This window comes from Sceloporus undulatus, chromosome 3, assembly GCF_019175285.1.
Source record: "Sceloporus undulatus isolate JIND9_A2432 ecotype Alabama chromosome 3, SceUnd_v1.1, whole genome shotgun sequence".
In the NCBI taxonomy this organism is placed as follows: domain Eukaryota; kingdom Metazoa; phylum Chordata; class Lepidosauria; order Squamata; family Phrynosomatidae; genus Sceloporus; species Sceloporus undulatus.
In genome coordinates, this window is record NC_056524.1 from 205,038,263 (window position 1) to 205,058,199 (window position 19,937).

Here is a 19,937-nt window from a genome sequence, read left to right on the forward strand (position 1 = left end):
TTAGCTGTTTTTTCTCTTTATTTTCAATTGAAAGAAACTGAAAACTGTGAGTATGCAAAAAGATGCTGCAGCATCTTTAAGACTAATTATGGAGCAAAACAGACAGGCAAAAAGAGGTGCTTTCAGGCTGACTTGAAGGTGTGGCGTTTAGATGACGCTTGCCTTGAAGTCAGCAGGAAAGTGCCCTCTAGGCGCCTTATGCAGAGAAAAGCCGTTTCAAAAAGAAGCAGCTTTTTTCCTGGCTTGAAACCATATCATGCGGTCACAATGTGTGCACTCCAGCTGCTTTGGGAGCCGGCAGTGCAGTTGGTGGGGTTTCAATGTGACTTCAGAAAAGGCAGCTTCAAGCCACTTTTTCCTGCCCATCTGTTTTGCCCATCTTTCAGTCAGTCTCAAAAGTGTTGCAAGAACCCCTTTCATACTCATTATCCAGAATAACACAGTTATGTCTTTGAATGATAACTGTCAAATCTACTTAACATAACAGTTTACATATTTCACAGTATACAAGAAAGCATAGCATTTCTAGGAAGACTGAAGAGGCATCTACTATGCTCAACAACATTCCTAAAGATTTTGAGCCCAACCAAACAAGCTTGTAGAGATATCTCTGTGTGTGGAGCTAAAAGAATTCTGCCATGAATTGCAAAGAAAAATAGTACAAAAACAGCCTGTAATGTGGCATAGGTTATCTTTGTAAACTCGCAGATAGGAAGGCTCACTGGCTCATAGCTTAAGTATCTTACTAACTTTTTTCATGTTACAACTACAAATCTTACATAAATTATATGTAGTATACTGAAAATGCTACTAAATTTGATCTTGATAGCAGCGTTAGGGGAATCTCTGTTTCTTCATCTTTACCTGCATCTATGTCTTCATATGTGGACAGAGAGGAGGAAGCAGGGCTCCAGTGAGCTTAGCTTTGAGAACACTAATCCTCCTTCATGCAGTGCTGTATCAGGGAAAGGTCTGAGGGGAAGAATTGGTGTCTTTTTACCTTTCCTTCCTCCTCTTACAGTGGAAGGGAGCAGTTTTTAATTTCAGAAATCTTAATTTTGGAAATCTTCTCTCTCCTTCCCTCCATCTATCCACCCATTCTGAAGAATTCAGGTTTCTATTATGTGGAAATGTATAACTCATGAATCTACAGAACAGCAATGTCTCTGGAACTTGCAGAACTTGGTGCTTATGTGTGTGCGCTCTTCCTCAATATAACATGCCATTCTTCATCAATACAATACATGCATACTCTGTACAGAGTTGTCTTCCCCCCCCCCCTTCAGTTTGCCTCAAGCGTCTTTGGGAAGCACAGCCTCTCCCTGTCACTCTTTGTCATGTCTTCAAAAAGATGTCCTTCAGATGCAAGTCAATGCCATGTTGGAGCTTCTTTTCCGTAGACTGACCACATATGGCTATGTATTGCACAGGAATGAGACAAATACATGGACTTCTATGGATGACTTATATAGCTGTGTGTCAAATACAGCCAGTACAGTTATGAATAAACGTTGTTATTGGCTAGTTATTTAATAATGAATCCTGTTACCTGGGATCTTCCAGATCAGGTCCAACTGCATGACTGAATAGTTGCACAGATAACTGCATGCTGCTTCCTTAATCTTTTACATAGTGCTGTCAGTATTTTTTTAACAGTTTTACTTTTTCTTGCATGCATTCTCCTCAGCCCTAATCCTCACCTCTAGAATACCTAACATTATAAACTGTCGGGACCATCTGGCATAAAACAAGTCATAATCTCCTTTCATGCCTCCCATGCAACACACTATAAAATCACAATTGAAAAGCTAAAACTAAACAAAATAACAACAGCCTAAAATCAAATTTAAAATGCAAAGGTCTAACAAAATAATACATTTCTGGTTGCCTGTTGGAAACCTAGTATGGATGGAACCAGCCTAACCTCCAGAACAGATGTATTGCTACAATGCACAACCCTGTATCTTGAACTCGGCAATCTAATCTCTATGGACACATAACAAGGCCTTTTGCTGAAAATATCAGATTTCAGGAAGGTACATGCAGGATGAGGCATTCTTTCAGATATTCTGGTCCCAAGTCATTTAAGACTTTAAAGGCCAAAGCCAAGTTTGGAAACAAACTGGAAGCCAGTGAATGTAGTCCAGGCTCAGTAATGCATATACATACTGGCCCTATCTCCTAGGTGTAGTTTCCAAACACTGTTCAAGGGCAGCCACAAGTCAAACAGTCTAATAAAGCAATAATTAAAACTTGGATCACTATAGCTAAGGAGCCTTCCCTCCAATACTAGTCAAATCTGAATAAAGGCACTCTTAATGCACTGATGTGCTACCATAAAGGGGGGCTTGAACTATTTTAAACAATGCCATATAACAATGATAACATCCCTGAAGGGCATTCTATTACCCTTTCTTCTTAAATACCAAAATTCAAGACATTTTCTTTTGTAAATCAGCAAAATTCCCATCTGGCTAGGACTTGAATCAGCCAAGTATTTTGTGGTTGTAGTTCTTACATGTCTTCAAGTTGTTTCTGATTTCTGGTGATCCTATCATGGGGCTTTCTTGGCAGAATATGTTCTGAGGAGATTGCCTTTGCCATCCTATGAGGCTGAGAAAGCGTGGCACACCCAAGGTCACCCCATCCGCTTCCATGGTCAAGAGGGATTTCAAGCCCTGGTGTCGCAGTGACCTTAGAAAATGTCAATTTTTGACAGTAAAAGAGTGGTCTGTCTCAATGACAATACACTACTGTTATCTTGCCTAAGCTAATGGGTAGAACACAAAAGGAGCCAACTAAATATGTAGTGTAAATCCATACTACAATAGAGAAACATAGTCTGGAAAATATTTCTGGTAGTTAGCTTGCGCAATGCTACAATATATTTTTCTTAAGAGTATGATATCTCTAATATCTGTTCTAAGTACCATTTGAACACAAACCAGTCATGCTCCCATTAAGGCAAATGTATGACAATGTTATTTGAAAACCAGACTGGTAACGACTTCCCAGAGGATGTTTTTTGTTGCCACTCCAAAAATCTGGAATGACCTGCCGGAGGTGATCCGCCATATAACATCTTTGGAGGCCTTTAAGACAATAAAAACGGACCTCTTCCAGCAGGCATTCCCAGACTGACCTCCTCAGAATGTTCACTCTCCAATGGCATAGCTGTTCCCACCGGATGGTGATCGCGATTGATTTTATTGGGAGCATTTTATTGGGAATTGCTGTTTATTTTAGGGTGGGAGGGAGTTTTAGGATGTTTTGTTATGTTTTTACTTGAGGGTTGTTGTGTAGCATTTTTATTGTTCTCTTGTTTGTTGTTACCCGCCTTGATCCAATACAGGGAGAGGCAGGATACAAATAAATATTATGATTATTATTTCAAATAAATCAAGTCATTACTGATCATTAATCTCAAGTTAAATAAGATCTCTTGGGGTTGTGGGAGTGGACAGGAAGAAAATGTAATGGGGAAAAAAACCTCCATAAGCAAAATGCTACAAACCCAAAGTATCTGACACATTAGTTTTTTTAGCACCATTTTCAGCCATTGACAACACTGAATTCATGTAGGTGATCTCTCAGTAACTTTAAAATTGAAAATTAGCCAAAAAAGGAGTGCCATTAAAGTATGAATGAATTATACTATTGACTAATAGTATAATTTATCAGACTTGAATGAATTATATACTTGTGAGTTTATTGCCTTTCTAGCAGGAATCAGACTTTTGCACTCTTAGGACCATGTCATGTATATACAAATGTTTTTTCACTGCAAATAGCAGTTGTTGGAGGCAACAATCAGGATTGGGTCTGGGGCTTTCTTTTCCACAGTGAGATTCAAAGGAAAACTGGCTCCCTATCTCCTGGTGCTGATGGGAGCACACCTTCCAGGCCAGGAATTCAAGATCTTTAAAAATAAAAGTTAACTGATTCTAAGACTTAATAAAAACAAAACAAAAATGTGACACTTTACATATCTGAATACTAGTTGTATACTCCTGTTGCTCAAGATACTTCTACTTAGATGGAAAAATCAGGTACATTCCTAGTCTGTTTCATTGTGTCTTTTTATCATCATTACCATATGAGCTGCACAGAACAAAATCTTATGTGCTTCTAATTCCAGTGTGTGCAACTCCCAATTAGCCTGCAGCAGTTCTAGTTATAAGGCAATAATAATCAACTAGAGCAGGCATTCTTGTTGAAGGGCTTCTCTATATCCACTGGAATATCTTTGTATCCTGCAGAAAAAGTCTTTGTCAATCCATGCTGAATCCCTTTATCTTAAAGTGATACTTCTGAAGGTGAAAATATCTATAGGTTTTAAAAGGTTTAAAATCTACAGCTTTAAAAACAAACAGCTACTCAAACTGGGTAAACATTTTCTATTCATCTGAAAACAAACAAATGGCAGACACTCAACCACTCTACAACAATGCAACCCTATTTACTGGCCTTACTCCCAGGTAACTACATACATGAGCATAGCTATAGTTGCTTTGCTCTTTTGACTTGTCCTCTACTGTACTTCCAAGTTATGTATTATTTTTGAAGACTGTTGAAGAATGCGGAAAGCATGCATTACAAGATTTCAGGTATTACTGTATGTTTGAAGTTCTAGAGTATCACACTAATGATCTAATTGCAAGACTGAAAGTTATCTCAGTAAATTATACTGTAACTCTCAAGCAGGAGCATGAAATCTAACCACCCACTGAATAGACTTTAATTCATTTTCATAAATGCAATAATGGACATTACACAGCCAACCTCGACTCAGTTGCCTAAGTATATTTGTTATTTACTCTTAAGCTAACCAAATACTACCAAGTACCAAATACTACCAAGAAACCTGGCAGGAAACTGAACAATTACAGAGTGACTCATTCTCTGCCATTCATTCCCAGCTTCCATCAATCAGAGGATCACGGACACCTGCAGCGTAAGGATGAATGCAGTATCTTGGCCAACAGCCAGTGTCATGGGGTCTGAACATCTGCATGGCTGTGATTGCAATGCAAATAAAAGCATTTTGATTCACCATGGTATAGAAACTGGCAGCCTAGAACTGTGGCAGTCAGAGCTTCTTTTGAAAAACAGGCCTCTCATTTCACTGTTGCACAAACTACTTGAAGATGTGCTAACGCTGGCCAGAATCCGAAACAGTCATATGGGGAATCTTCAAATGCATAGTGCAGTTTCTAAGTCCTCTCTGCCGAGAATGATCCTTCACATCACCTGACTTGCACAACAATACTTATACAGCAGACCTTCTTTGTACTGACCATAGTTGTTTTAAGGGCCAGCACTAGAAGATGCAATCAAGGAACAGTACTGAGGTCGAGTCTACATATACCTACCACCTCAAAGCACTTTACACCAAGACTTACCTTCCTACATGCTTCACCAACTTTGCCTTTAAAAAAAAGGCTGTGAGCTTCAAAGGCTAACTCAATGAATTATAGGCCCTTTAGGGGGCTGGCCTACTATTACCACAGTATAGACTTTGGATATTAAATTAATGAATCTGTCATTCCACATGGCAGAATATACATTAATCACCCAGCCCTCCCAGTTTTGTGCCATCTTTGTGAAACTGATAAGGTTGCTCTCCAGCCCACTCATCTAAGTCACTGATAAAAATGTTGAAGAGTAATGGCCCTAGTATAGCATCTTGAGGCACCCCATTTGAGACCTCATTGCAACCTGAAGCACAGCCATTGATGGCAACTCTTTGAACACAGATTTTCCCACCAATTATGGATCCATTTCTCCCCTCCCCTCCTTTCCTTCCACCCTTTTATGCTGCAAGAGACTAACACAATTACTTCTTTGAAAAATTCACAGATAAACACTGTTTTTAATGTTTATCCCATAATTTTCTAAAAACAAAGTGGCATTTCAATTTACTTCTGTGATTGTGGCACAGAATGTAAAAGCAAATGAAAAAGAGAAAGTAATCTGTATTTTGCTCTTCATTTGGAACATGAAGCTTGACTTGTTTTTAGCTTTGCTGTACTCCAGAAAAATCAGTTCACCTCAGTCTCTATTATGCAACTCGAAAAAGAAGTTTTTTTTACCAGAAGGGCTCTTGGATCCTCTATACTTATGCAAAATAGTGCCCCACAACTTCATTTGTCATCTCTAGGTTTTTGTGCCAACAAAAACTATTTACGCTGGTAATATTTAGTATGGAGCAACATTGATTAATCCTTAATTAAGCCAACTACTAATAACCATTGCTTTCTAAAATAAACTCAAATAGCTCCAATAATATTTTCAGGAAGACTGATATACAAGTACAGTGGTACCCCGGGTTACGAATTTAATTCGTTCCGCGGCGCCGTTCGTAACCCGAAAGATTTCGCAACCCGAAAAAGCCATAGCCGCTAGCGCTGGAAGCCGCGATTTCGTGCGAAAAAGCGCCGAAAAGCACCAAAAAATTTTTTCGTAAGCCGAAAAAAAAAACGTAACCCGGAACAGTTTTTTCCTATCTAATTTTTTCGTATCCCGGAAATTTCGTAACGCGGTGATTTCGTATCCCGGGGTATCACTGTACAAAAAACTCTGACTAAACTTTAAATGTGCCTTATAAAACGTAACACTTACCTAACTAAATAAATGCTCCTCACCACCCAGATGAACAGTACCCACCAGCCATCTACTGTGGGCAACCCAAAAACATTTTAAACATTCTGGTTTTGCTGCACATCTAAGACTACCAAAAAAAGTATGCCATGCCTCAATGTATGCTTAATAAACTTGCATTAGAATTTGTTGGCGACAAATCAGGTAGAACAGCTATACACCTAAATTCACATCACAGTACAGTATTTACTAAAGCATAAATGGGAAATGTGAAGCCCTCCAGATGATGTTGGGACTCCTCACAACTGGCCTAAGTCAGCTAGAGTTGATGTGAGCTGCAATACAAAAACATCTGGAGGACCAGAAGTTACCTGCTGTAATAATGGATCTGAAAGGAAACTGACCAAGAGGCATTTGAGTTATTTCGATTGCTCACTCATCTAACATCTGCTCACTAATCAAACTGTAACAGTATTGAAAGGCACCTCATCAATACAAGTATATACTCTGTATAAATACAGGCCACTAGATTCCCTCGCTACATATTATTTGAAACGGAGATACCAAGAAGAAAAAAAACCATCTTTGTGAAATGTCATTCAATTTTATCTAACAAAATAAGCCAGCAAATTTAATATTGTAATTGAAAAGAGAAAACTGATCAACAAGCTGAGATAAGAGATCAACAGAGATAAGAAAGAATTAGAACAATTTTTTCTTAGAAATGCTGCCACAGTAAATTGAGAAAATATTTACAGCAAATCCCTCCACTCTACAGAGACTATCTTACTTATTATCTCCTACATTGCACTGCAACTCTTATTCAAACTTCCAAAATCTGAACTACTCTGAAAGAGTCCAAACCACAAACTTTTTTCATTAGCGGCTGAGACAGTGACACTCTTGCTTTTTGATGGTTCAGTGTACACAAACATTGTTTCATCCATAATTTAAAACTATTAAAATGTATAAAATTGCCTTCAGGCTATGTGTATAACGTGTACATGAAACATAACTGAATTTCACATTTAGACTTGGGTCTCATCTCCAAGACATCTATCTCATCACGCATATGCAAATATTCCAAGGTCCAAAATAAAAAAGTCCAAAATACTTTCTGGTCCCAAGCATTTCAGGTAAGGGAAACTCAACCTGTATGTTTCACTTACGTTTCAAGCTTCCAAATTTCAATTAGCTCTTCAGCAGGATAGGATGCTGAATTAGGCTGCAACAATATTCACATTCATGACTCATTGGATATGGGATGTAGTAGGGTTGTAAATGGTCTCCAGTGGCCATGAAAGAATTCATCTCCCCTCCTTAATACAAGTAACTTCAGCTTCCCTGCTATACCCATTTGACTACAGGAATGAAAATTATCCATGAAGCCTAACTGGGCAGAACAAAGTAAGAATGGCAACTTTTGCCAGTATCCTTTCCACGGTGAAGAATGAGGATCTTACACGGGCGCATAGATAGCTCCAGGGCACAAGTCTTATTATGGCAATGCAATTCTTATCAGTGCTGTTCAGTTTATGCACACAAGTGGCAAACACGAAACACGCATCAATGTAAGGCAGACAAAACCCTTAGCAACAGATGTCCTGAACATGAAGGAAACACAGAGGAAGCAGATGAACAAATTGAGTATTGGCCGGGTATCACTGCAAAGGGACCACACACAAAGTGGAGGAAACAGTGCCAATTAGCTAGAGGCCAGGACATTAACCTGTTTGCAGCAGTTCCAAGCCAACTGGAGATAGCCATTCCGGATACAATTTCCAAAGGATGTGTGAAGGTGACCACATGAGTAACTAGCCCATTAAAAACAGGTCATGCTGAGCAAGTCTAACAGTCGAAATGTAAAATACTGGCATCCATTCTGCAAAAGAGAGCCAGTGTAGGGTAGCAGTTTGAGTGTTGTTGGACTATGACCCTGAAGACCAAAGTTTGAAACGCCACTCAGCCATTGAAACCTACTGGGAGACCTTGGGCAAGTCACACTCTCTCAGCCTTAGAGGATGGCAATGGCAAATCCCCTTTGATGAAACTTTTTTAAAAAAGGCACCCCATGATAGGGTTGCATTAAGGTTGCCATAAACCAGAAATGACTTGAAGGCACACAATAACAACAACAACAACTTTCTACAAAAACTGCACCAGTGACCACACATATGAGCGAAGATCCTACTCACCCAGATGATTAAGGTCCAAAACACACTGTGGAAATAATCCAGCCTGAGACCACTTTAAGTGCCTTGGCTTAATACTAGGGAATTCTGGGAACTGTAGTTTTGTTAGACTTTTAGCCTTCTCTGTAAGAGATCGTTCTGGTACCACAATAAATGCTGATTCCCAGGATTCCCTAGCACTGAGACAGGGCAGTTAAAGCAGTCTCAAACTGGATTATTTCTGCAGAGTGTTTTGGACCTAAGAATGATTGCAAATTAGCACAGAAGGCACCAGATCCTGTCTGATCTTGGAAGTTAAGCAGGGTCAGCCCTGGTCACCACTTGGATAGAAGACCACCAAGGAAATCCCAGGCGCAGGAGGCTACATTTCAGAGGAAAGGAAATTTGACAAGACACCCCCACTTGAGTCTTCCTTGCCTGAGAAAACCCTATGAAATCCATGGGGCAACCTGAAGGCAAAAATACAAAAACACACACTTGGGACTTAGAAACCTGAACCCACTCAGGTGGTGCTATTATTATTATTATTATCCAGCTTTATTTATATAGCACTTTAAATTTACACAGCACTGTACATACAATCAATTAAAACAGAGAAAATAAGCCTGCCTGTGGCGTGCATTCTATGAAAGTAATTAAACCGAATACATGTTAGTACACATTAACATTCAATAAAATAAGGGAAACAACAAATTACAAATAACCACAAATTAAAAACAATAACAACAGTCTACCATGGAAATGGACTATCACTGAGAAGACCCAAATTGCCCATCCCTTGTCTCTGACTGGCCAATGTTTATCTTCTTAATAGTTCCTGTTATTTTATTACAATGTAACTGGGAATTGAGGGAGGGAATTGATGGGATGTATTTTAATATATGCATATTTTACATTGTATTTAATTTGTTGTTTTTAATTTGTTGCCTGCCTTATTTTATCAAACCCTTTCATGTATTATTTCATATGCGTTATGTTATTATTTTGTGGAATGTACACAATAGGCAGGTTTATTTTTATCTATTTTGCTGTAAATCTACAGCACTATATAAATAAAGCATAATAATAATAATAACAACAACAACAACAACAACCTGCCTCTATCCTGCAGGAGAGGTGGCGCATAAATAAAAATTTACTATCACCATTATTATTATTATTATTCCATTAGACCTTGCACCCTGGAATGGGACTCCAAAGTTAGAAATAAATAAATAAATGCACCCTCTTTCTTTCTTTCTTTCTTTCTTTCTTTCAATGCCTGGTGGGGATGCATTTCCCCCCTTGGTCCTTTCTTTCAGCTTTTCAAGTGCAACACTGAACAAGTATTTGGGGAAGAGAAGGAGGCAAGGAGAGTCCTTCTCTTGTTATATTGCAACCATTGTGGACACCACCATCTGCAAAAATACAAACACACACACACACCTTCCCTCCCCCCAAAAAGCGGGAAGAGACACTGAGCAAACCCTGGCAAAAGGTTCCAAAGGCTCCTAAGCAGCTTCCATACAAGTTGAACCAAAGGACTAAGGAGATGCAGGGAAGCATAAGCCCACACATACATGCATATATGCAACACACACATACGTCCCTTGCAACGCAGGGGCTCAGAACACAGCCTTACCTCCAGCAGCTGCTGCCCCTTTGTGCTTCCCTCTCGCTGCCTCCGCCGCTCTGGCGGGCTCCGTCGAAGAGCAGCAGCAGCAGCACAAGCGCTAGCCCCGCCCACTCCTCCTCCTCCTCCACTCACAGGCGGGGAGAGAAAGCAGGGCGGGACCTGACCCGGGCTGCGAGGGGGCGGGGCCAAGAGGGCTGACTCACTTTCTGGCAGGAAGAGAGGGAAAGGCTCCTCCTCCTCCCTCCAGAAGCGGATGGCGCACTTTCTGGCAACGCCCCTCCCTCCCCCAGACCCTCGCGCCCCCTCCCCCCCCCCGCCAACGGCTCTCCCAGTTTGAATCTCACACTCGCCCCCTGGCTTCCCTGAACACAACAATAAACAATAACAATAATGATGTGTTGTTGTTATTTCTTACTCTCCTTTTCCTGTGAATCAAGGAGGGGAACAGCCAGAAGCCTCACACTGTCTCCCCCCTTTCCAAATAAGAATGATAATGATAATAATAATAAAATATAATATGTTATTTCTTGCCCACCTCTCGCCATGGATTCAGGCAGGGAACAACAATTAACAAACACATGACCTCTGTAAAAACACACCCAGGATTGTAGGACTAATAATAATAATAATAATAATAATATAAATTTTACTTCTAATAATAATAATATCAATTTTACTTCTTTCCCGCCTCTCCTGAAGGCTCCTGGCAGAGCGCACTACATGTTAGAGAAGATGAGGCACATATTAAGACCACCAATGTTTAAAACCCACCCTTTTATTTTAAACTCGCACCCCCTCAGAATTGTTATTGCTATCCACCCTTGAGTGGATCTTGACCCATGGCGACCCTGTGGATGAGACATCTCCAAGACTTCCTATGCTCCACTGTTCTGCTCAGGTCCTGCAAATTCATACCCATGACTTCCTTAATAGAGTCCATGCACCTAACATGTGGCCTTCCTCTCTTCCTACTTCCCTCCACCTTTCCTAGCATTATTGTTTTTTCCCAGTGAGTCGTGCCTCCTCATGATGTGGCCAAAGTACGACAGCCTCAGTCTTGTCATCTTGGCTTCCAGAGAGATTTGTGGTTTGATCTGCTCTAGGACCCATTTGTTTGGCTTCTTGGTTGTCCATAATACAGTAACCTCAGCACTCTTCTCAGCACCACATCTCAAATGAATTAATTCTCTTCCTATCTGCTTTCTTAACTGTCCAGCCCTCACATCCATGCATGGTAATAGGGAATACAATAGCTTGTATGATTCTAACTTTCACGCTCAGTTGTATGTCTTTACATTTTAGGATATTTTCTATGGGACGTACTAAAACAGATGATAGTACAGTGGGCCCTTGTTATACACTGTGGTTTGGTTCCAAGATCCCCCGTGTATAACAAAATCCATGTATGCTCAAGTCCCATTAAATATAATGACATAGCAGAATGGTGTCCCTAATAAAAAATGGAACATCAAGGTAAATTTATACTTTTTTGGAACATTTTCAAACTGTGTATGCTTGAATCTGTGTATAAAAAATCCGTGTATAAGAAGGGCCGACTGTACTTGCCCATAGAGAAACCATACTTGCCCACTGAGAATCACACTAAAATACTAGCCCATAGCAACAATTCTCCAATGATTTCCTATGGGCAAGTATGGCTAGGGTTGCCATGTCCTGCCTGGGGGCGGGACTTTCCCGGTTTGGGGCGGGGCCACACAGTCCCACCCCAGTTTGGCCCCGCCCCCGGGACTCCCCCCCAGCAAGGCCCTGGAGGCAGCTCCACCCCTCCCCGTGGCTGTGTCCCACCCTTCCTGCCTGGCTCAGCCTAGAGAGCCGGTCTTCAGGACACCTGCCACTCAGAGCTATTGCCAGCCCACTTGGTATATATGTCTTGCAAAAGGCATTACTTTCCAGGTTACAGTGAGGGGGAAAAAGGGCATAAATCATTCATGTTTCACTGGGAGTCTAAATGCCTCATCTTTTAAATGTCTACCGCGTCAGTATTCTTGTAATTCTTTATCACAGGATCGTTTTTGAGGCCCTAAACACCTTTACTTATAATATGCAAATTTCTCCCGAAGCTGACCAATGAGAAAGAAGCAATCAGCCCTCCTCCACTTGGGTTGGTTTTCAATGGCTTGGAAGGAAGAGATTTTGCCTTGCTTGTAAATAGGAAGGGCTTTGGGGTAGCAAAAGGCTGCAGAAATAGTTTGACTCCCCCTTAAACATCCATGGCTCAGTGCTATAGGATTCTGGGAATTGTGGTTTCTTGTGGCACCAGAGCTCTCTTGACAAAATGAGGTTCAATGGTCCACAGAGCTACAGTTCCCAGGATTCCATAGCCTTGAGGAGGAGGAGAAGGAGGAGGAGGAAGGGTGCCTTGAAGGGCAGAACTGGGGCAGAGGAGGAGGAGTTGGAGGAAAGCTGAGTCAGTGGCCATTAGGTCTGCCTTGGTTTTTGGGGGGTTTTAAATTATTTTTAAAAATATAAAATACTTATTTTATTTTATTAATTTTTATTATTGCTTTTTATTTTTTTATTTCATTAATTTTTATTATTGCTTGTTTTTTATTTTATTACATTAATTTTAATTATTAAATATATACACCCCTGCCTTGTTTTTTTTGTTTTGGTTTTTTATTATTAAATATATGCAAGTGCATTTTCTGTGTACAGTATTTATGGCGATTTGAATGCTAACAAGTCTGCCTTTCTTGGCCAATTATAGTGGTGATGATGATGATGATGGTGGTGATATTGATATCAACAAGCCTCTGAGGCACGGCTAATGTAACTTGCTGTGATTTTTACAAACTCATGCGCAGTGAAGAAAAACCACAGTCCCTTGCCCAAGTACACACTTCTGAGAAGTACAGTTGAACCCGAGGGCAAGTCCATTTCTGCCATCTGTCTAGGAATAATGCCAAAATGTCCTCCATTTTGATCATGCCTAAAAAACATTCATTTATATTAAGATTTTTTAAAAAAAACCTCAAATTTTTCGCATGTCCTCCATTTTTTTAAAAACGTGTCCTACATTTGAAAATGTTGCCCTACATTTGTCCTACATTTGTCCCGGTTTGGAGGTCCTGACTTATGGCAACCCTAAGTATGGCTTCACTATTGGCAAATACTCTCCAATGATTCCCTATGGGCAAGTAAGGCTTCACTATGGGCAAATATTCCCCAGTGATTCCCTCCACTCTGGGCCCCATAACAATCTCCAACTCCCAGAATTCCATAGCCTCAAGCCAGGGCAGTTAAAACAGTACTAAACCAGGTTATTTTTCCAGTGTGGATACAGCCTCAATGGAAAAGGAGGGGCCCTATTCACAGGTGACACTGCTGAAACCCGAGTCCAAACCACACTGCAGAAATAATCCATCTTGAGACCGCTTTAACTGCCCTGGCTCAGTGTGAGGGCCCCAGAGCTCTTTGACAGAGAAGGCTCACAAAACTACGGCTGCATCCACACTGCAGAATTAATCCAGTCTGAGAGTGCTTTAACTGTCATGGCTCAATGCTCAAGAAACTTGGGATTTGTAGTTTTGTGGCCTGTTAGAGAGCTCTGGGGCCACAATAAACTACAATTCCCAGGATTCCCTAGCACTTAGCCAGGGCAGTTAAAGTGCTCTCAAACTGGGTTATTTCTGCAGTGCATATTCAGCCTTCACTTCCCAGGATTCCCTAGCACTGACCCAGGGCAGTTAAAGCCTTTTCAAACTGGATTATTTCTGCGGTGCAGATTCAGCCTACAGTTCCCAGGTTTCCCTACCATTAAGCCAGGGCAGTTAAAGCCGTCTCAAACTGGATTATTTCTGCAGTGTGGATCCAGCCTACAGTTCCCAGATTTCTCTAACATTAAGCCAGGGCAGTTAAAGCAGTCTCAAACTGGGTTATTCCTGTAGTGTGTTTTTGGATCATGGTTTTGTTTTAGCAACACCCATAACCACCACCTCAAAGTCTGGCTGCATCCGCACTGCAGAAACAACCCATTTTGACATCACTTTAGCTACCCTGGCTCAGTGCTATGGAATTCCAGGAATTGTGGTTAGTTCTGGCACCAGAGCTCTCTGACAGAGAAGGCCTCATAAAGCTACAATCCCCAGGATTTCACAGCATGGAGCCAGGGCAGTTAAAGCGGTCTCAAGATGGGATTATTCCTGCAGTGCAGATGCAATCATGAAGCCTCCCAGGAGCTGATTAATAGTGTCCATCCATGGCTCACGTTCCCCCCTCCCTTCAATATTCAAGGTAGCATTTTAATGGCCAGTTCTGTGGCTGCAGCTGTGGGTCTGTCTTTCCTTCATGCTGACACTCTTCCCTCAGCCTGGAAGCAGCAGAGGTAGCTTTTCTTGCTATGGCTTTATTATGTGAACACACCACACCTTTCGAGGTAAATAAACCTCTTCCAAGGCAAAGTGACTCCTCCTCCATGAAGCTCGCTCACAACCTGCCTGTTTAATTCCCCTTTCTTCTCTCTCAGCTCCTGCAGGCCTCTCTCTGCTGCTGCTACTACTACTACTCCATATTCCCTTCACGTTCTCCCTGCAACTCGCCCATTGTCTCCATTCAAAACCCACTCGCCCCAGTTTACCACCCAAATGCAGCTTCTCAGCACAATCTTCACTTCATCTGCACTGCAGAAATCATCCACTTTGACAGTGCTTTAACTGCTATGGCTCCATGCTATGGACCTGCAATCCCCAGAATTCCCTACCACGGAGCCTTACCAATTAAAGTGGTGCCAAACTGGATTACTGTTTCTGCAGTGCAGATGCAGCCATGGAACGTATCCTGAAAAGTACAGTATCTGAGATGGTAAACATGGATCCAAAACACACTGCAGGAATCATGCAGTTTGAGGTTGCTTTAACTGTCCTGGCTCAGTGCTAGGGAATCCTGGGAATTATAGTTTATTGTGGCACCAGAGCTATCTCTGACAGAGAAATATCTCACAAAACTAGGAGTTCCTAGTTTACCATTTCAGATTGTTTTCAGGATAGGTTCCATGGCTGCATCTGCGCTGCAGAAATAATCCAGTTTGACACTGCTTTAACTGCTATGGCTCCATGCTATGGAATTCTGGGGATTGTAGGTCCATAGCAAGGAGCCATAGCAGTTAAAATGGGGTCAAACTGGACGATTTCTGCAGTGCGGATACAGCTTTTACTCTATTTCTTGACACCTCACTCCAACACCCAGCAGGCTGTGAAACCCAGAGGGAGAGGCTACTCATAGGTTTCAATGGGACTGCTATAATGTGGAGCTTGGAAATCAATCCCTTTCAGTCACAGGATGACCAGACAAGTCCTCCTTTTCCAGGACATGGCCTACCTTTTCAATCTTCTGTCCAGGAGGAATTCCAAAAGGTTCTCCATTTTGAGCATCACTAAAGCTAAGCATCACATTTTGGGCATCACTATACTTATATGACTCTTTTTAGTTTTTATTTTGTAAGGTTCTAGATTTTTTTCTGGAATGCCCTCCATTTTGCGGTGCTTTGTCCTCCTTTGGTCAGGGTGACCAGATGTCCTAACCACAAAAGAGGATGTGGCACTCCAAAATGGAGGACATTCCAAGAAAAATGGAGGAGATTCCCAAATAAAAGCTAAAATCTGGGTATTCATTTTAGCAACCTCAGAAGGATGCAAGCTTGAGTCAAGCATGAGCCCTTTCGCTGGTATTGAATTTGCAACCTTATGGTTTTGAGTGAGTGGCTGCAGTACAGGCATTTAACCACTGTGCCACCAGGGCTCGGTGTTTTGTTGTGGTGTGCCTTCAAGTCATTTATTTTTATGGCTACCCTAAGGCAAACCTATCATTGGGTTTTCATGGCACGTTTCTTCACAGGGGGTTGGCCATGGCCATCCTCTGAGGCCGAGAGGCCACTATCCATTTCTACTCAATAGTACAGTATGTAGAGAGGTCTTGTAGCACCTTTGAGACTAGCTAAAAGAAAGAAATTTGCAGCATGAGCTTTCGTAGACTTCAGTCTACTTCCCATACTCAACAGTATGTTCACTGAATAGTAACCATGTATAGGATATTCAATAACCATGTATAGTGCGCCCTTCCCTTACATGGGGGATCCGTTCCAGGCCCCCCCCCCCACGTAAGGGAAATAATGCGTATGGTTGTGCCCCATTTAAAACAATGGTGCATGTGCGCCATAGGCTCTTCTGGTGCACGAATTTCAAGGTAAGCTGAAAGCCGTGTATGACACAGGCACATTGTATTCTCAAAAGTATCTTAGGTGGGTTACACACTGCCCAACAGTACATGCTCGGCACGCACTAGGGTTAGGAAGGGGCGTCCTTTCCGGACACCCTTAACCCTAGTACGTGCCGAGCACATACAAAATGGCAGCGCCCATTCTACATGGGCGCCGCCATTTTGATGTAGCGGATGCTTAGCATCCGCACGTCACGGAAATGACGCCGCAAGTGCACCATTGGCCCCTTGCGACGTCATAACCACATCGCAAAAAGAACCCGCTTTTTGTGGGTTCCTTTTGTGGCGCCGGGGAACCGCATGGTTTGTCCACTGCGGTTCCCTGGTGCAGCAAACATGGGTGCTGGCAGAGCGCCCTTTTTGGTCACTCTGTAAAGCACCTATGTTTACTCAGTATTAATTCTCACTGTGTGTAGCAGGGCTTACTTTCAAGCAAAAGTGCAGCCATTAAAAAAAATATCAATTTAAGAGTTAATGGTAACCAAAGTCTAAAACACTGCAGAAATAATCCACCTTGGGACTGCTTTAACTGCCCTGGCTCAACACTACAGAATTCTGGGAACTGTAGTTTTGTGAGATATTGAGCCTTCTCTGCCAGAGCTCTGGTGTCAGAATAAACTACAATTCCGACGATTCCCTAGTTTTGTATCCAAGTACATTCAACTGACTTCAGGTGGATTTAGGTTGTAATTCTATACATGCTTACTTAGCAGTAAATTATGTTGAATGCAATGAGTCTCGCTTATGGGAATCTGGCTCTTCCTTCCAGTTGAGAATATTTACCATTTCAGATAGTTTTCAGAATAGATTCCAAGGCTGCATCCACACTGCAAAAATAATCCAGGTTGATACCACTTTAACTGCCACAAGGCTATGGCATTCTGATAGTTGTAGTTTGTTGTGGCACCAGAGTGGACTTCTGGTGCCACAACAAACTACAATTCACAGAATGCCATAGCCCTGAGCCATGGCAGTTAAAGTGGTGTCAAACTGAGTTATTTCCACAGTGCAGATGCTGCCTGTAAGAGGCTTTTTTGCAGACACTTTACCCACCCTTTCCAGCCCTTCCAGTATGTTCACACTAAACAAGCTTTCCATGTCTCTCTCTCTCTCACTGGATGCAGTAAACCAGCCAGACACACCCACACTACCTACTACTGTCTACCTTGAGTTTTTCCCTTCATCTCCCCATCCCCTTTATATAACAGGCAGATTCTTCTGGCGACCATGAAAAACTTTAAATAATAATAATAATAATAATAATAATTACCATTCTAGTATATGGAAGCTTGAAGACTGCATAGTTTGGGCTACTTCTGGCTCTTCTTTACCTACTAAATTAATTCATCACCCCTAATAATATGCTTTTCAAGAAGAAAAAGCCTTGTAGTGCTGGAGGGTATGGATATTTTGCCAGTTCCCATCATGCCAATATTGAAAATTTACTGTGGTTGAATCTTGACTACAGAAAGGGGGGGGGGGGGAGGTTGCATATCTCCATGCCATTTATAAAAGAAAACATAATCCTGATTTTACTTCCTTCTTCCTCCATGCAAATTTATGTAAATGATCTGTTCAAAAGCACTCTGAGGGTAAGGAAAGGGGAGGTGTCTCTCTCAGTCAGACCATCAAATAACCATCCAAGTCTCTTACATAAAAAGCATGCATCAGAATAGATTCTAAGTAGGGCTGAACATTCCTCCTGCTTTTCCCATCACAGCTTGTATATACAGTGTATATATATATTTTAAAGGGGATCAAAGCATTCTTACCAGATAGCCTTCCTGGTTCTCCTGTAAGGCTGCCTTTTCCTTTTGTAGGAGTATTAAATCACACAATGCTGCAGAGAAGAGAGAGAGAGAGATGCACACACTGCAGCAGCAGCACTGAAGCCAAAGGACAGGAAAGTATGTTACTTCCTAGAGAGGCTCTATATTGCCACTAGGCGCTGGCAGAAGCAAAAAGCATTTTCCCCCCCTCTGAAAGCTCACTGACTCTGCCTCAACTATTTCCTGCTATCTGGAATACAGGAAAGCTGATCAAAAGACTTGGAGAGGCAGAACTCTGTGCAAAAGTTCAAATTGAGAATTAAGAAGAATAACAATTTAAATTGACAAGGAAAGGAGGGGAATTCATCCAATACATGTTTAGCTGGAGACTTGAAATCTCATAGGCTGCATCCGCACTGCAGAAATGATCCAGTTTAACACTGCTTTAACTGCCATGGCTCAATGCTATGGAATCCTGGGAATTGTCATTTTGTGAGACATTTAACCTCTCTCCAAGAGCTCTGGTGCCATCACAAACTACAAGTCCCAGGATTCCATAGCATTGAGCCATGGCAGTTGAAGCGGTGTCAACCTGGATTATTTCCGCAGTGCAGATGCAGCCATAAACTTCAGATAGATTATGTCTGGGAATGTATAAATAAGGTCAGAGTACAGTTAAGAGATCATGAACCTTAAAGTTTATCATTACACTGATCCATATGTCAAATAAGTGTTTTTACTGTCAATTAAATGTATAATCAGAGATAATCCCAGCTCAGCCATATAAACCCACTGGATGAGCTTGGGCAAGTCACATGCTCTCAGCTTCAGAGGATTTAACAGGAAACCCCCTCTGAAATCTAGCCAAGAAAACCCCATGATAGGTTCACCTTAGGGTTGCCATATGTTGGAAGACTTGAAAGCACACAACAACAACAACAGTCAAAGATGCTGCAATGCAGTACTAGTGAATAATGCTAAATGTAGTTAGAAAATCATTGATATTTCACAGGAAAAAAAGACACAGTCAAAGGAAGGCAAAACAATCTTAGTTCTGTCACACGGTTTCCATTAGTTTTCATTAATCAGTGGTCCAGAGCAATCCTGTACATGTTTACTCACAAATAACTTTAACTGAGTTTATTGGGCATACTTCCAATGAGAGATTCAAGATTGCAGCCTTTGTGCTTGGCATTGAGATGTTAATTATTTTTACCATTTCTGTTACAAAGAATACAGTGGAGTGTAGAACACAGTGGTGCCAAGTGTATGTAAAAATCTCTGAAGCAGACAGATATCTCTGTATGCAATAAATACTGCAGGGTAGTTTTGCAGGAAGAATAGACCACAAAGGGGAGTTTCTGAAGAATATTATGGCGCAGTACATACCGCCAACAAGCGGCGTACTGGCGCCGATTTTAGGGTTAGGGACTGTGCAGCAACCGCACGGTCCCTAAGGCTAATACGCCATGGCAGCATTACAATGATGGTGCCCCGTGTACATGGGCGCCACCATTGTGATGTAAG

General features: G+C 41.6%; 1 protein-coding gene across 5 annotated transcripts in view; it reads right to left on the reverse strand.

Moving 5' to 3' along the window:
- ADD3 (adducin 3) overlaps positions 1–18,556 on the reverse strand; it is a 226,427-nt gene extending 207,871 nt beyond the window's left edge. The window contains exon 1 of one of the 5 annotated variants that reach the window (XM_042456390.1): positions 18,414–18,556. The gene's annotated coding sequence lies outside the window, so the exon portion shown is untranslated. Of the gene's footprint in view, positions 1–10,413; positions 10,478–18,413 lie in introns of those variants that run through there. The other 4 variants (XM_042456389.1, XM_042456388.1, XM_042456387.1 and 1 more) reach the window with 4 other exon arrangements.
- Positions 18,557–19,937: the final 1,381 nt, after the last annotated feature.